Source organism: Nylanderia fulva, unplaced genomic scaffold (assembly GCF_048542155.1).
Source record: "Nylanderia fulva isolate GAGA-0341 unplaced genomic scaffold, ASM4854215v1 Scaffold115, whole genome shotgun sequence".
NCBI lineage: Eukaryota > Metazoa > Arthropoda > Insecta > Hymenoptera > Formicidae > Nylanderia > Nylanderia fulva.
This window is the reverse complement of record NW_028189355.1, coordinates 264,180-282,732: the sequence shown is the minus strand read 5'-3', so window position 1 is coordinate 282,732 and position 18,553 is coordinate 264,180. Positions and strand designations below refer to the sequence as shown.

The 18,553-nt window shown below is 41.4% G+C and overlaps 1 protein-coding gene across 1 annotated transcript in view; it reads right to left on the bottom strand.

Moving 5' to 3' along the window:
• LOC146724815 (uncharacterized) overlaps positions 1-18,301 on the bottom strand; it is an 86,411-nt gene extending 68,110 nt beyond the window's left edge. The window contains exon 1 of the mRNA XM_085489233.1: positions 17,894-18,301. The gene's annotated coding sequence lies outside the window, so the exon portion shown is untranslated. The remainder of the gene's footprint in view (positions 1-17,893) is intronic.
• Positions 18,302-18,553: the final 252 nt, after the last annotated feature.

Below are 18,553 nucleotides of genomic sequence, written 5' to 3'. Positions count from 1 at the left end.
TTTTTAATAAAAAGTTTTATGAACAAGTTTTTGGCCCTCCGATGGGTTCTCCTTTGTCTCCAATTCTTGCCGACAATGTTATGAAGGATTTAGTCATTTTATTTAGGTCAGTTGGATTTTGAACCTCTATGTTATTTCAGATATGTGGATGATATTTTTACTATTGTATTATTCCGAAAGACAAAGTCGAACATATGCTTAGTGTATTTAATAGTTTTTATTCACGTCTAAAATTTACGTATGAACTTGAGAAAAATAATTCATTGTGTTTTTTGGACACTAGCGTTTGCAGACTTAAGGGCAGATTGACCACTAATTGGTTCCGAAAACCTACTTTCTCGGGCCGTTACATCAATTCTTTATCTAGCCATCCAACTCGATACAAACTTAACGTGATTACAGGTCTTGTCGATAGGGCTATCTTATTGTCTGATCCTAAGTTCCACGATGAAAATATTGATATTGTTAAAAAGATCTTATTAAATAATTGTTACCCTCCTTCTTTTGTTAATAGAAATGTCAAGAAAAGGATGAATTCTCTTATTTTTGTAGTAATCTTAACTCACAAGACCATAATTTGTTTGATCCTCGTTCTTGATCCTCGTTGTCTTACCGTACATAAAAGGTTTTAGTGAGAATATTGCACGGTGCATTAATAAAAACGGGTGTGATGTAATATACACGATCCCTAAAAAATTAGACACACTTATTAAAAGAGGCAAAGATGGGCTTGACATTCTAAAACGAACGGAGGTGGTCTATAAAATTGAATGTGCTGATTGTAATTCTATATACATTGGACAGACGAAGCGTTATTTAGAGACACGACTAAAAGAACATCGTAATAACGTCAAAAAAGATAGTTCATCTTATTCTGTGATCAGTCTGCATCATACTTCTAATGACCATGATTTTCGTTGGGATTCTCCGAAAATACTACATTATGAAAAACATACAAGAAAAAGAGAAATTGCAGAGATGTTTTACATCAAAAAGCATTTAAACATTATTAATTTACAAAAAATACGGAGAATTTCAGTGGGATTTATGATCGTGTTCTTGACTCTATTTGATTGTATTTATTTATTTGACTTTGTTACTGTAATTTAACTTTGGTGTCTTACTTTGGTGGTTTTTACTGTCAGTACTTAATTTGGTTTCGAGCAGTTAACATCGTTTTGATGCTCTATCTGTAGATTGGTGCTTTCTGCAATGTTCTATGAAACGATTGTTGAAATGAAGCCAGTCTGCAATAGTTTTAAATTATTCACGCCCGTCTTATGAATGTGATTCAAATTTCGTATCTCTTTTTGGTAACGCAATTTACTTTTATTAATTTATTCTTTGTTTTTATACGCGTTGTAATTATATTTTTTAATTTTTAATTAATTTATTCTTTGTTCTTATATGCGTTGTAATTGTATTTTTTAATTTTAATTTTTATTGTGATTAATATTCGTAGATTTACTTGAGAAGGACCGCATTGATGGTCGAAACATCGTATGTAGATTAAACATTAAATAAATCATTGCCAGTCTGGTCGACTTCTTCAGTTATTATTTATAATTTATATTACATTATTTTAAAACAAACAATAAAATTTAAAATACAAGACTTCGGAACTGAGTCATTAGGCTAAAAAATGCAAACTGAAGGATATAAAATTTCTTGTTTTTTCGTGTCATCGTGTTATCTTACATAAATTATTGCAAATTTTCTGTCACAACGCTGTTAAAACTGTGTGAGTCCTGAATTAAAGGGATCATCTTTAATCCAATATTTTCTATATTTTAAGAATTCTTTAGTTTTGTCTTTACAAAAAAATATATTTTTAATAAATTTTATATGTTCCAACATATTAAAAAAGAAAAAATGTTGGTATCGATAGATTTGAACCCGAGTTTTCACGATGACAGACTGAACACTTTTGCACTCAGCCATTATATATTTTTCTTTCATACTTATTTATATAACAGATATTAATATCAATATAATTGAAAAGTAATTAATACATATATTTATTAGTCTATAAATTTACGATATGTTCTACAACAGACTAGAATTACTGACGAGGTACTGTTACCTCGTCAGTGCTAGAATTGATAGTCGTTTTCTCCTTATTGTCTCTATCGCGCTGACAATGTGTAAAGTTGCGATGAAAAAATATAAAGTAAAAAAAGCAATCAATTGCCAAGCCTAATAAGCGCCCGTGTCTTACATTCTGTACATTACTTTACTCTTCAAATTATTATTTTATTATTATTATGTATCACTGTACAATTTGGAAACATATATGTAATTTTTGATAATATTTGCTTATATATACACACATATGTGCATAAGCATATATACAATTTACAAAAAGTGAGTGCTTATTACCCTTGCTACGTTACTGCCTTCTGCTACAAAAAGCCAGAAAACATTTTCAGGCCGTAGGACCGTTCTACAATACATCGTATGTCGCAGTCAGATGTCGGAACGTAAGCGATTGTCCTATGCGGAAATTTTGTTTTCGAAAAAGAAATTTCCTCATTGGACAATTGCTTACGTTCCGACATCCGACTGCGACATACAACATATTGTAGAACTAGCTGTATTAACCGGCACAATAGAGGAACAAGGATAACACGTGATTATCGGTCCTTGTTTCTCTACGGTGCGTCCGTGTGAGCAATGCAATGGTGTATGTACGTCTACAGACATGCGCCACTACATAAAACCCGAGAATTGGTTTCTCAGCATTGGCAACACAGAAACCGGAGTTTCGCGTTGTCACCGTGTGAGGCCTCCGTCAATTCGGAGTTTGCCTGGGTCGCCTGCCGACCCTTAAATTCATCTCCAATTAATTGAAGATGATACAGAAAACATTCCAACAGGTATGGTGGCCCTCATTGATTCATTCCCTGAGATAATAGAGGTATAGATAAAACTTTCACATGTACCCCTCTACATATGTACTCTGCAAGAAAAGATACAATCCCAAAATCGTCTCATTACGAATCAATGAGTTTCCTCAATGACCATTGTCTTTCAAAAAGATAAATGAATCTAAAATATAAAACTGAATAATTTATTATATACTATATTTAGTATTTGTGTAAAATAAATCATAATTTATTAAATTTTATAGCAATGTGTCTGATATAAACATTGAAGACACTCGGGTTTTAAATGCATCTCCAATTAAGGGGATGCCGGAGCGTTGGCCGAACTCCGACGGGTTAGCGCCCTCATCTAAGCGGAACTAAAATTGTCGATAATTACTGACAATTTTAATTTCGCTATTATCGGCAGTTTCCATATATTAAAAATTTACATGCATGTCAAAAAAAAAACAATTTTATTGTGTTCAACATATTATATTTTTTTAGACAACATAATATATTTTTACTGTTGAATCATCTCGCACACGCGTTTTTATCTAAGCGTGTCAATGACAGTAAAACATACATATATATATATAATTGTGTCTATCTTTATCACATAGTTTGAACACAATAATATTATATATATATATATTTGTTTTTTTTTTGCTTATATATTTACATGCAATTCTTATATATATAATATATATATCATTTACATATGTATGTATGAATATAATTACTTATCATTTACATGTGTGTGTATGAATATATTTACTGAGCATTCACATGTGTGTGTATAAATATATTTACTGAGTGTTCTAAATAAAACGTTACAATTTTTTATTTCTAAAAGTATAATTGTTAGAAAATAATGCTGCAAATAAAAGTTCCAGTATTTCAACAGAGATATACATACTTTGATGTTACAGAAATGTTTGCAGAAGGCAATTTTCAATATCATTAGTTAACTTGATTATTTGATATTGATTAGTCTAATAATAAGTATTTATGTAAATTGATTCCTTGTAACATATTCTGCATACAGGGTAAAAGTCAATAATTGAACGGTTTATGAGATATTTTACATAATCTAACATTATATATATATATATATACTTAACTATAAGAATAAATACTTATTATTAGACTAATCAATATCAAATAATCAAGTTAACTAATGATATTGAAAATTGCCTTCTGCAAACATTTCTGTAACATCAAAGTATGTATATCTCTGTTGAAATACTGGAACTTTTATTTGCAGCATTATTTTCTAAAAATTATACTTTTAGAAATAAAAAATTGTAACGTTTTATTTAGAACACTCAATAAATATATTTATACACACATGTGAATGGTCAGTAAATATATTCATACACACATATGTGAATAATAAGTAATTATATTGATAATTATATGTAACTCAATAATAAAAAAATATTATATAATATTTTTTTAAATATCGAGGATAAAATGGGCCCCTCCATCGCCCATTCCCGTGAGAACGCAGCCACAAAATGTTTTTTTTTTCGTCTATCCGATTATAGCAAACGAGACATTTGCATTGAACTTTTTGCAACAATATGTATTGAAATATAACAAATTATTGATTTGATAAATTTTTATTATTTAGGAAAAGGCGACACTTTTTGAATACTAACTTTAGAATCCATCGTATCTGAGAATAATTCCACCGATTTTTGAAAATCGATGGATTCATTGCTAGTATTCTTATATGTGCCTACTCCTAGAACCATTTTCCTTTTGGCCTTCGGTTTTAGTTTTTATGAGTTTCCAATTTTTAAATTGGCAGTCAATTTCTTGCATATGATTATTGAATGATCTTTGAAGTTCATTCCACATATGAGAAGAGTCGACAATGCGACGCCCTTGAGCGCATGCTTTCCTGGATACGATTTATATCTAGAGGGCTATTCTTCAGATAACAAAATGATTGTTATCTTCGCAAAATTCGACATTTTTACTACACGTACCTGTATTTGAATTTGACTCCAGGCATTGCATCGTAGGTACTAACAATTGGATACTAACTTTAATAACCAGAACGCACATGCAAATCGTTCTGGGAGTAGATATTTTTAGAAGCAACTAGCAGACAAATATATCGTCTCTGGTATAAAATATCTTTGTTTAAATAACCAGAACGCACATGCAAATCGTTTTGGGAGAAGATATTTTAGAAACAATTAGCAGGCAAATATATCGTCTCTGATATAAAATATCTTTTTTTAATAACCAAAACGCACATGCGAATCGTTCTGGGAAAAGATATTTTTAAAAGTAACTAGCAGACGAATATATCGTCTCTGATATAAAATATATTTTTTTTAATAACTAGAACGCGCACATGCAAATCGTTCTGGGAGAAAATATTTTAGAAACAATTAGCAAGCAAATATTATCGTCTCTGATATAAAATATCTTTTTTTGTTACTACTGCAACTTTATAACTATTATTACTACTATTATACTATTGTAACTACTATTTATTACTACTATAGTATTTCTATTACTAATAACTATTTAAAATAAGCAAGTGACTGCTTTATTTTTCAGAAATCATTATTTTTCGAAATTATATATATATATATATATATATATATATACAGGGTGTCCCATAATTTGCGAATCACCTTTTATGGGCAGATAGAGCGTGTTAAACTGAATAGAAAAGTCCTGTATCATTTTGCGATATTCGCAATAATTATTGAGTTATTAACTAAAATATCTAAACAAATGAGCGGGTAGAAAGCAGTAGGCCGGACTCGGTGTGCATGTCGGATGACTTATTTGTTATATGCCGCTTAGTATCAAAAGTATCATCTTACTTTTCGGCGCCATTACATTGGTCGGCGCTCGCTGCATAACACCGCCTCTCAATCAAATAATGCTTTCTACCTGCTTATTCGTTTAGATATTTTAATAAATAACTCAATAATTATTGCAAATATCGCAAAATAATACATGAATTTTCTATTCAGTTTAACACGCTCTATCTGCCCATGAAAGGTGATTCGCGAATTATGAGATACCCTGTATATATATTTATTTATGTAAAAAAATTTTATAAAAATTGAACCCCATAAATGTTGAATAAGAATAAGGGGGGTATCATTAGATTCATTAGAATATCGCAAAAAATTTATAGATGGAGAAAATCTTGAAAATTTCAAAATCATGTTTATTTTTAGAATGATCTCAAGAATACAAATATAAGTTTCACTGTGGACATCAGTTGCAGGACACCCTATACATACATACATTTATATATACTGTAACCGTTGATTTTATATTGTCCGTCGGATCGAAAAGGATCCGGGAAATAGGGCCGATGTAAGTGGCCGACGGCACACCTTCGGCGCGGAAAGCGGGAAATTCTCGTAAACACAAAAAAATATGTTTGGTTGGGCGCCAGGCGCGAGATTCGCGCCACTCTGAAATTTCCAAATCGATAAATGACCTTTATAATCAGCAAAGTATCCCGAAAATTTCCGCGACGGCGATAATCGACTCGCTCAGATCGTCAGGGGGTAGAGGGGGGAGTTCGGACGGGAGAGAGGACGGAATTCGAGAGAGGCTATTTGAAATCGCTCAAATATAACAAACATTAAATATATTTAGACAATGATAAACGAAGATAGACAGAAAAATAATTGTATAAAAACTTGAGTACAATGTTAGATCCAGAAAGAAAAGTAATATTCGTTTGATATCTTACGGAGAGATCTCCGCTTTAATAACGCCGAAATACAGATAAACGAGGCCGAAATGTGATTCGAAAAATACAATACGGCGTATGTACGGCCGAGACGCGGCGCGTTGTTATTATTCCACGCCTTTGAGACGACCCGACGCGGATATCGGACGACACGCGGGACCCGGAAGTAAATTCGCACGCCTACGTGTCGAATAATTATTAACGCACGAGACTTAATAAGGTCCGTGCGGCGTAATTAATTCCGATGGTCTCAGGCAATACAAAATTTCCGTAAACTCGAGTAGGTCCCGCGCGACTTCCTTTGAGATCGCTCACGCCGGTCGTTTCCTCGCAATATTTCGCAAAGGATCCGAAGACGGCACGGATAAGGATATGCGCGAGAAAGAATACGCTAGGTCGGATGCGTGACTCTAACTAATTTTCTATTCTCCGATCTAAAACTCCAACAGACGAGAACGGTACAGTAATTACAAGACGATACCTTAAATTTTACATTAACGTGACAAAAATCGCGGCGACTGTCGGCGTATCCGCGGGAGAGAGAGCCTCTCTTAATATACGCGCGGGAGAGAGCACGCGGTCGGCCGGGCGCCGGGATAAATTCCTACGCGGAACGAAACTCTAAATCAAACTCTCAAAATCGCGAAATTACCGGTGAATCTAATAACCGGTCGCGGCCGTGACACGCTTCTCTCCCGAATACGGTACTCACAAAAAGAAAGAAGTTAGCGGCTTTACAATATGAGATAGGGCCGTTCGTCTCACCGGTATCGCCGGGTCCTCGAGTGCTTCGGCATCCGCGCAGGAACCTCTCCTCTCTCGCACGTCTCGCCGAACAGTGACGAGCAAGAGGCCTGCCGGGATCACGCCGATACTAAATTTGGCATTTTCCACCCGTGGCGCTCCTTATCCTGGCAGGGCCGCCGGGTACCCTCGCGGGGCCCTGCGAATTCTCTTGATGTAAATTTTCCCTCGCCGTTCCCCTATGTTTCCGCTTTGGGTTCCGGTATTCCTCTTTATGGGCCGTCGGGAAGACTCCTACGAGGGCACCTCTTTGCGATTCCTCCCAAAAATCCGCCAGATCGATTGTTTGATCGATGGTGAGATTTTGGTGTATCCGGATCTGCGGGGCTCGAGGCAGGATGTCTCCCGCGCCTTTCGTTTCCCGGGGCTCTCTCGCCTCTCGCGAGAGAGTGGCCATCCCCGTCTCGGGCCGGAATCTCTGCGGAAGAAGGAACATTTTACGGCGGTACCCAGGTTCTTAACGGGATGGGCAAGCCAGAATTTGGTGCGAAAATAATATTTACCGGGCGTGATCCGGACTTGGTGGCTCTTGCTCGGTCCTCAATCGTCCTCTTCGGCCTCTCCGTCCTCTCACTCTTTCTCTCTATTGGTTTCCTCGGTTGAGACACGTACCCTATGCAAAATTGCTCGCCGAAAACGCCAAAAATCGCTCAAACAAAAATCATACAAAAAGTAATTCGCGAAACGGATGCGCGAAGCGCATCCTCCGACGCGGTAGAAAACGCAAAATGATTGTTCGGGTGCTCTCTCTCTCTCTCAAAGATTGGCGAGAGAGCAAAGGTTCCCGAAGTTCCCGCCTTCCCGGCCGGGCCTTCGGCCCTTGTGACGGACAGTACAAAATGTCACGTCACAACTCCCCCTTCCCAGAGGAGGACCGGGGAGGTTTTACCAGGGACGAACGGTATTAGCCACCAATTTCCTTGCTAGGCAAATATACTTCTGGGCCCCGCTTCGGTCCCCTGGAATCCAAGTCATCTCTCTCGCAAAACAGCCGACACATAAATCGTGCGATACACCAATCGACTCTTAATCCAGCACAAACAAAGCTAAGCCTGAAAACACGCAAAGACGACACACATTCTCGGGACGCATATCCGTCAAGACGGTCCATGATGGTGAAGCGGGATAACGGGATAACTTATCTAAAATTAGGAGGTCGATAGGCTTTAAGGTCTTTCACATGGACTTTACCTATAGGGATTCCTTCCGGGTCTCTCAATTCATATACTACGGGGGATAGTACCTTACAGACCTGAAACGGACCATGGAATTTCGTTGCAAGTTTTGCGGCGATATTTTGAGCCGCGGAGGACAACACGTGTTGCCTCTTCATTACCCAGTCACCTACTTGGTAAACCACATTCCGTCGCCTCAAGTTATAGTATCGCGATTGGCGTTGATACGCCTGATCGAGATTTTCCGCTACCCAGTGATGCAGAGTTTGTAATTTTTGCATTCTTTCCGACCACTCGGCCGGCTTCCGCTCCTCAACTTCCGTCGCTTTCGGAGTTCGAGCGCGCAAGTACTCCTTCGGAACCAACTCGCGTCCTAAATTTAGGAGGGCCGGTGAGGCTCCAATGGACGTGTGAAACGCCGTGTTATACGCGAATCGGAAGTCGGATAAATGGACATCCCACTCACGATGATCTCTCTCGAGGAACGCGACTATCATAGTCTTTAACACGCGATTGCTTCGCTCGACGGGATTCGCTTGGGGATGATAAGGGGGTACTGTAGTGCACGTGATCCCGTGATCCTCTGCGAAAGCCCGTATCGTTTGGTTCGCGAATTCCGTTCCGTTATCTGAGAGGAAAAACTTTGGGGTGCCCCATCGCGAGACTACCTCCGCTAAAGCTTCACTAATTTTTCGACCGTTGGCTGCTCTCAACGCAAAGCATTCGACCCATTTGGTAAAGAGGTCTTGTACTACTAATACGTACGTGAATCCTGCTTTACTTTTGGGAAACGGTCCCATAATATCCGCTGCCACAACGGTCCATGGGCCTTCTATTACTCGATGCCCCATGAGACCGGGTGGGCTTGCCTGCTCTACTTTCGTTCGCTGGCACGTGTCGCACTGCCTAACATATTTTACAACGTCGCGGAACATAGACGGCCAGTAATACGAAACCGCTAATCTATGAAACGTTTTCTCCATTCCAAGGTGACCGGATTGCGGAACGTCGTGCGCTTCTCGAAGGGCTTCTCCGCGCAATTCGGTCGGCAAAACTAACTTCCACCTATCTAAGTCCTCGACGATGTCTGATACAATCGCTCGCGGACGATGATAGTACAGATGACCGTCTACGATACGCCAATCTGTAAAACGTTTCTGTCTGTCACGCACCTCCGCAAAGCGTTTACGATACCACGGATCTGCTATGTCGTCCGGGAGATTTGCGTCCGCGACCATGACAACGTTCGCCTCCGTATCTACTTCGTACATGCGGGACAATGCATCCGGAACGTGATGCAGCGCGCCTTTTCGATGGATGATCTCAAAATCATATTCTAGAAGTTCGAGGGCCCATCTCGCGAGTCGCCCCGTCGGATTTTTCAAGTTATGCAGCCACCTTAAGCTGCTATGGTCTGTGACGACTGTAAAACGATACCCTTCTAAATACGCGCGAAACTTTTTAATAGCCCACACTACGGCTAAACACTCCTGTTCGGTGACTGAATACCGTGTTTCCGGACCGGACAGCGCACGACTCGCGAATGCCACGACGCGTTCTTCGCCGTCGATCGTCTGAGTCAAGACGGCCCCTAAACCTACGGAACTGGCGTCCGTCTGTAATACGAAAGGAACCTTAAAGTCGGGACACGACAAGGTGGGCGCGGTAACTAAGCGAGCGCGTATCTGCTCGAACGCGTCCTGCTGATCCGACTCCCAAGTCCACCGAGCATTCTTTTTCAGTAAGCGCGTCAAGGGTTCACTCATGGTAGCGAATTGTGGTAGGAACCGACGATACCACGATGACATCCCGAGAAAACGGCGTAACTGTTTTAAATTTCGTGGTTCGGGGTACTCTAAAATAGGACGCGTCTTCTCCGGGTCCACCGTCAGACCGTCTCGTTGCACGATGAAGCCGAGGTATCTTACTTGAGATCTACAAAATTCACATTTCTCGGGATTGATAGTAAGTCCCGCTCCGGAGATTTTTTTAAAAACGCGATCTAGCCATTCGAGGTGCTCCTCAAAAGTCGGCGTAACTATGACGATGTCATCGAGATAGGCAAACGCGTGCGGTTCCATCTCGGGCCCTATGAGTCTATCAAGGAGGCGCTGAAATGTAGCCGGAGCGCCCGTCAATCCATACGGCATGCGCGTGAAGTGATACAACCCCTTTCCCGGTACGCTAAACGCGGTGATCTCGCGACTTTCCTTGGCCAACGGAACTTGGAAATACGCTTGGCTCAAATCGAGTGTAGAGATATAGCGCGCGGCTCGTAATTTATCTAATATACCGTTCATGTTAGGGAGCGGGTATGCATCCTTCTTAGACACGTTGTTGACTTTACGAAAGTCCAAACAAAACCGATATTTCCCGTTAGGTTTCTTGATCATTACTATGGGATTAGACCACTCGCTAAACGACGGTTCAATAATTCCGGTCTCTAACATTTTATCTACTTCTTCTCGAATAGCCTCTTGTACCTTAGGTGAAACTAGGTAGCACCGTTGCTTGATGGGCTTACTATCACCGACGTCGATCACGTGTTCGGTAAGCGTCGTGATTCCGGGTTCGCTGTTCGTAGGGGTTATCCGTTCGCGAAGACACGTCTCTAACCTTTCCGTTTGTTGCGGAGTGAGTGCCGGAAGTCCGCTAAAGGCTTGCGGTGCCTTGTCTTCAGAAATAAAACTACGACGCTTTGTAGGCTGATCCGCGAAAAACCAATCTGACCGAGAGAAATCCACGACGACTTCGAATTTGCAAAGAAAATCCATACCGAGAATACATGGAACCGTTAGATCGGACAGCAGGCAGGCAGTAATTGTCTGTGCGCGACCTTCTAATATAAACGGAATCTTGACCTCCCCGGGAGCTCGCGCTAATTGCCCGTTCGCGGTGCGAATGTGCGTGGCGCGACTATAATCTATTGGCAACTGTAGTCTCTTAACAATCCGTATCCCTTCAGCTCCGATTATAGTGCGGTTAGATCCCGAGTCTACGAGCGCACGCAAAGGTTTTCCGCGTATTAGAACTCTAAGATATCGTACGGGTGGCGACTCAAAAGAATTTGACGTATATACAACGTGGGTCGAGAGGCTCGAACTTTCGCGAGCTTCCGATGTATGTTCGTCGTGGGCCGCTTTAAGGCTCGACGGAGTCGCGGGGGCCCGCTTTACTGACTCCCGTCCCCGTTTCCCGAACACGTAGGACATGTTTTTACTGTCACGTTCGTCTGCCCGCATCGATAACAATATACGCGACGCGTCTCTTGACATTCCCGCGCGATATGCCCCGTCTGCTCGCAATTCCAACACTTGGGGCCCTGACGCGCAGGGGCGGACGTCGACGGAGTCGCTAACTCGATAGCGGGCTTAACCTTTGGTTTAGATGCGGGGTTCGCGGTGGGCGCGTTCTTGGGGGCCCTGCGCGGACGCCCGCCGATCTCAGTTTTACTCTTCGCCACCCCAGGTATCAAACCTACGGCGGCGACGGCTCTCGCGCCTTTCTTCGGCGACCGATACGCTAACTCTGGAAAAATGGATTGTTCCGGTGGCGGGGGAGCGCGATAGCGCAGCACCGCTGCGTAACTATTCTCGATGCGCGTCGCTAAATTCTCTAAGGACGTAAAGTCGTATACGTCTCGACGATGGACCGCAACCTGTAAACGCGGCAACATGTTACGATGCGCGTGATTCAATTGCTCCTCTAAGTGCCACGGCGGACTTAACCTTTCGAAAAGCGCGCGCAAACACGTCAAGTAATCGGCGACCGTCTCTCCCTCGCCTTGCGTACGTCGCATGATTTCGTCTCGCAACGCGAATTGGAAATCGGGGTTCCCGAATCGAGCACGCCACGCGGTCTCGAATTCTCGCCAAGTTCTCCAACGGTTTCGTTCGTTACGATACCAATAAAGCGCGATACCGGACAGGAAAAACGGAATGCACTTGAAAAGTTCTTCGTCCTCAACCGGAACTAAGGCACGACCCTCCTCTATACGGGCTAAGAACGCCTCCGCGTCGCTGCCACGGGCGCCCGAGAATTTTAAGTTCCAGCGGCGCATCATTTGATATGCGTCGCCGGCGGACGAAGTACAGCGTGCTACGGGGCGTGAACCTCGGGGTACGGAGGGTAATTCGAGAACCGGCGGTCGTAAATAAATCGGCGCACGCGTTTGATTCCCGAAAACCGCATCCCCGAGTCCCGACTCGTGGTGGCTATCGGGGCGCATAGGCGAGGGAACCGAGGGGCCGGCGGCCGCGTCAGGGTCTCCCTGGGTCGGCGTCTTAGGCGGATCCCATCCTAACTGGGTGCAGACCTCGTATCTGTTCAGCCGGGCCCTCAAAGTCGCAAGGTTGCCCTCACTATTCTGTCCGCGCTTCTCTAATTCGTCGCGTAATTGCTCGACGGTGAGGTTAAAAATCCACCCGCCTCCGCAGTCTTCTTCCGAACTCATGATCGCAAAAAAAAAAATTTTAAACGCGGGTACTAAGGGTCTACAGGCACGTTCCCCTTGACGAGCTCCCCTCAAGAGAGATCCTACCCCGCAGGTCGTGTACTCCCGTAACCGATACTTAAGTAAAACTTCGCTAAAGAGTCCCGGTATGTAGCAAAACTCAGAAAAACAAAAAAAAGAACGGTATGATGATCGGAGTGTAAACCGAAAGTAGCCCTGAACAAAGTCAACGCGAGAGAAAAGAGAAAATATTTTCAATGTTCGTGCGGTAGAATATTTATCCTTAACTCGCGACGTTCGCTCACAACACACGCGAAATTCCACGGTACGTTTCCTCAAAGCACATCATACAAGGGAAAGCAAATATAATACAAACATATAAATCAAAATACCTGAAAGAAATGGATTAGCAACACACAAAATCAAAACAAGCAATATCAATAGTCAGCGAAATGTATGCTACAGTTAATCCTTGTTCCTTTGTTAAGTCGACCAGTCTGAAGGATTTCGTGCCCACAGAAATATACAAAAGAAAACAAACATTTAAGTCACGCTCCAAAAAAAAGAATTTTCAATAATAGCGTATTAATCGCATAGGATATATTAGCGGCACGTCGCTTAAGGCTTCTCAGGCAAGCGCAAGATCGCAGATTTTTTTATACCAACAAAATGCTAGAAATCATATACGCAATAAATGGTCATTGCAGTTTAAGCGCAAGCAAAGCAGTAGCATATAATTCGCCGCAATTTCAATAATTATTTTACGCCCTATATAAGCGTCTCACAGTACTCAACGCAGAAGTACTAGAGGTCTCGCAAGGGAAATCTCCAGAAAAATGCTGGGATTTCCGACAAATGTTTCAATTCGTCAAATGTAAATTTTGGCGAATAATAATTTCGCCTAACGGAGGTTCGAAATAAAGACCAAGTGTATTCATAGAAATTAAAAAAAATACGCAAAAAGAATTAATAATAATGATAAACAAAAATTTTATAGACTTCTCAAAATATAAATTAATATTTTTAAATATACATGTTTCCGAGCTTAAAATTCAAGCGACAGAAAAAAAATGACTGACACTGAAAAATCTATGTCCCCAAAAAAAAAGAAATACAAAAAAAAATTATTCTTCAAATATAATTTCTCTCAAAAGCGTTAACTGTAAAGAAAGGAAAGTTCAAACAGATATAACTCGGAAAACATAAATATTCGCGAACATAATTTTTAACAAAAATATAAAAGTCCAAAAAAAAATAATTATCCAAAATAATTATCACACAAAAAAATATCTTGTTATATAAATCGCAAGGAAAAATGTTGCTTCCTTCTCGAAATCCATATATAATATACACTTCCGAAAATATATAGAGTTCATATATCAAAATCGCATAATATTGATGTCACATAAAAGCAAAAAAAAAAAAATTTTATCTCAAATATATATCGAAAAATAGCCAATCTCGAAACCGAACGTCCCGTAATAACAAAATTGTTATTTCGTGGGCCCCACGTTGGGCGCCAATTTGTAACCGTTATATTTTTTATTGTCCGTCGGATCGAAAAGGATCCGGGAAATAGGGCCGATGTAAGTGGCCGACGGCACACCTTCGGCGCGGAAAGCGGGAAATTCGCGTAAACACAAAAATATGTTTGTTTGGGCGCCAGGCGCGGGATCCGCGCCACTCTGAAATTTTTCAACTCGACAAATGACTTTTATAATTAGTAGATCATCCCGAAAATTTCCGCGACGGCGACAATCGACTCGCTCAGGTCGTCAGGGGGTAGAGGGGGGAGTTCGGACGGGAGAGAGAACGGAATTCGAGAGAGGCTATTTGAAATCGCTCAAATATAACCAACATTAAATATATTTAGACAATGATGAACAAAGATAGACAAAAAAAAATAATAGTAGAAACTTGAGTACGATGATAGGTTCCGAAAGAAACTTACGATTCGTTCGATATATTACAGAGAGATCTCCGCTTGAATAACGCCGCAATACAGATAAACGAGGCCGAAATTTTATTCGAAAAATTACAATACGGCGCATGCACGGCCGAGACGCGGCGCGTTGTTATTATTCCACGCCTTTGAGACGACCCGACGCGATGATATCGGACGACACGCGGGACCCGGAAGTAAATTCGCACGCCTACGTGTCGTATAATTATTAACGCACGAGACTTAATAAGGTCCGTGCGGCGTAATTAATTCCGATGGTCTCAGGCAATACAAAATTTCCGTAAACTCGAGTAGGTCCCGCGCGACTTCCTTTGAGATCGCTCACGCCGGTCGTTTCTCGCAATATTTCGCAAAGGATCCGAAGACGGCACGGATAAGGATATGCGCGAGAAAGAATACGCTAGGTCGGATGCGTGACTCTAACTAATTTTCTATTCTCCGATCTAAAACTCCAACAGACGAGAACGGTACAGTAATTACAAGACGATACCTTAAATTTTACATTAACGTGACAAAAATCGCGGCGACTGTCGGCGTATCCGCGGGAGAGAGAGCCTCTCTTAATATACGCGCGGGAGAGAGCACGCGGTCGGCCGGGCGCCGGGATAAATTCCACGCGGAACGAAACTCTAAATCAAACTCTCAAAATCGCGAAATTACCGGTGAATCTAATAACCGGTCGCGGCCGTGACACGCTTCTCTCCCGAATACGGTACTCACAAAAAGAAAGAAGTTAGCGGCTTTACAATATGAGATAGGGCCGTTCGTCTCACCGGTATCGCCGGGTCCTCGAGTGCTTCGGCATCCGCGCAGGAACCTCTCCTCTCTCGCACGTCTCGCCGAACAGTGACGAGCAAGAGGCCTGCCGGGATCACGCCGATACTAAATTTGGCATTTTCCACCCGTGGCGCTCCTTATCCTGGCAGGGCCGCCGGGTACCTCGCGGGGCCCTGCGAATTCTCTTGATGTAAATTTTCCCTCGCCGTTCCCCTATGTTTCCGCTTTGGGTTCCGGTATTCCTCTTTATGGGCCGTCGGGAAGACTCCTACGAGGGCACCTCTTTGCGATTCCTCCCAAAAATCCGCCAGATCGATTGTTTGATCGATGGTGAGATTTTGGTGTATCCGGATCTGCGGGGCTCGAGGCAGGATGTCTCCCGCGCCTTTCGTTCCCGGGGCTCTCTCGCCTCTCGCGAGAGAGTGGCCATCCCCGTCTCGGGCCGGAATCTCTGCGGAAGAAAGAACATTTTACGGCGGTACCCAGGTTCTTAACGGGATGGGCAAGCCAGAATTTTGGTGCGAAAATAATATTTACCGGGCGTGATCCGGACTTGGTGGCTCTTGCTCGGTCCTCAATCGTCCTCTTCGGCCTCTCCGTCCTCTCACTCTTTCTCTCTATTGGTTTCCTCGGTTGAGACACGTACCCTATGCAAAATTGCTCGCCGAAAACGCCAAAAATCGCTCAAACAAAAATCATACAAAAAGTAATTCGCGAAACGGATGCGCGAAGCGCATCCTCCGACGCGGTAGAAAACGCAAAATGATTGTTCGGGTGCTCTCTCTCTCTCTCAAAGATTGGCGAGAGAGCAAAGGTTCCCGAAGTTCCCGCCTTCCCGGCCGGGCCTTCGGCCCTTGTGACGGACAGTACAAAATGTCACGTCACAGTATCACTGTACAATTTGGAAACATATATGTAATTTTTGATAATATTTGCTTATATATACACACATATGTGCATAAGCATATATACAATTTACAAAAAGTGAGTGCTTATTACCCTTGCTATGTTACTGCCTTCTGCTACGGGAAGCCAGAAAACATTTTCAGGCCGTAGGACCGTTCTACAATACATCGTATGTCGCAGTCAGATGTCGGAACGTAAGCGATTGTCCTATGCGGAAATTTTGTTTTTGAAAAAGAAATTTCCTCATTGGACAATCGCTTACGTTCCGACATCCGACTGCGACATACAACATATTGTAGAACTAGCTGTATTAACCGGCACAATAGAGGAACAAGGATAACACGTGATTATCGGTCCTTGTTTCTCTACGATGCATCCGTGTGAGCAATGCAATGGTGTATGTACGTCTACAGACATGCGCCACTACATAAAACCCGAGAATTGGTTTCTCAGCATTGGCAACACAGAAACCGGAGTTTCGCGTTGTCACTGTGTGAGGCCTCCGTCAATTCGGAGTTTGCCTGGGTCGCCTGCCGACCCTTAAATTCATCTCCAATTAATTGAAGATGATACAGAAAACATTCCAACAGGTATGGTGGCCCTCATTGAATCATTCCCTGAGATAATAGGGGTATAGATGAAACTTTCATATGTACCCCTCTACATATGTACTCTGCAAGAAAAGATACAATCCCAAAATCGTCTCATTACGAATCAATGAGTTTCCTCAATGACCATTGTTTTTCAAAAAGATAAATGAATCCAAAATATAAAACTGAATAATTTATTATGTACTATATTTAGTATTTGTGTAAAATAAATCATAATTTATTAAATTTTATAGCAATGTGTCTGATATAAACATTGAAGACACTCGGGTTTTAAATGCATCTCCAATTAAGGGGATGCCGGAGCGTTGGCCGAACTCCGACGGGTTAGCGCCCTCATCTAAACGGAACTAAAATTGTCGATTAATACTGACAATTTTAATTTCGCTATTATCGGCAGTTTCCATATATTAAAAATTTACATGCATGTCTGTGTGCTTGTGAGCACGGCGGCTGATACAGCCTTGGCGGGAAGGCTCGGTGGTCAAGGAATTGAAAGGCAAACTCCAAATTTTACTAACACTCAAAATTTAATTTCTTTAATAACTATGATCAACAACAATCCCCTTTCGCTCAATCAGCGGGGATTTGAACGCTTTACCTTGCAATAACTCTCGCTGCCGTTTGTGTTTCACCTGATACGGAACTGAACAATTGGTTTGTGTACCTCGAACGACTTCTCGAAGCGATCTGAGCTCTTTTCCCCAAACGCGCTACTGAGAGGGTCAACGGTCGCGATGGCGGGGAAATAATACCACTTCTTATTATTGTTGACATGTGACCGCTGGATGATCGCCGCGTTCGCGAAGCGTGTACATATTGAGTTAACGAGCAGCCAACGGGTGGTTCGAAACAATGTCAAAAAAAAAAACAATTTTATTGTGTTCAATATATTATATTTTTTTAGACAACATAATATATTTTTACTGTTGAATCATCTCGCACACGCGTTTTTATCTAAGCGTGTCAATGACAGTAAAACATACATATATATATAATTGTGTCTATCTTTATCACATAGTTCGAACACAATAATATTATATATATATATATTTGTTTTTTTTGCTTATATATTTACATGCAATTCTTATATATATAATATATATATATCATTCACATATGTATGTATGAATATAATTACTTATTATTTACATGTGTGTGTATGAATATATTTACTGAGCATTCACATGTGTGTGTATAAATATATTTACTGAGTGTTCTAAATAAAACGTTACAATTTTTTATTTTTAAAAGTATAATT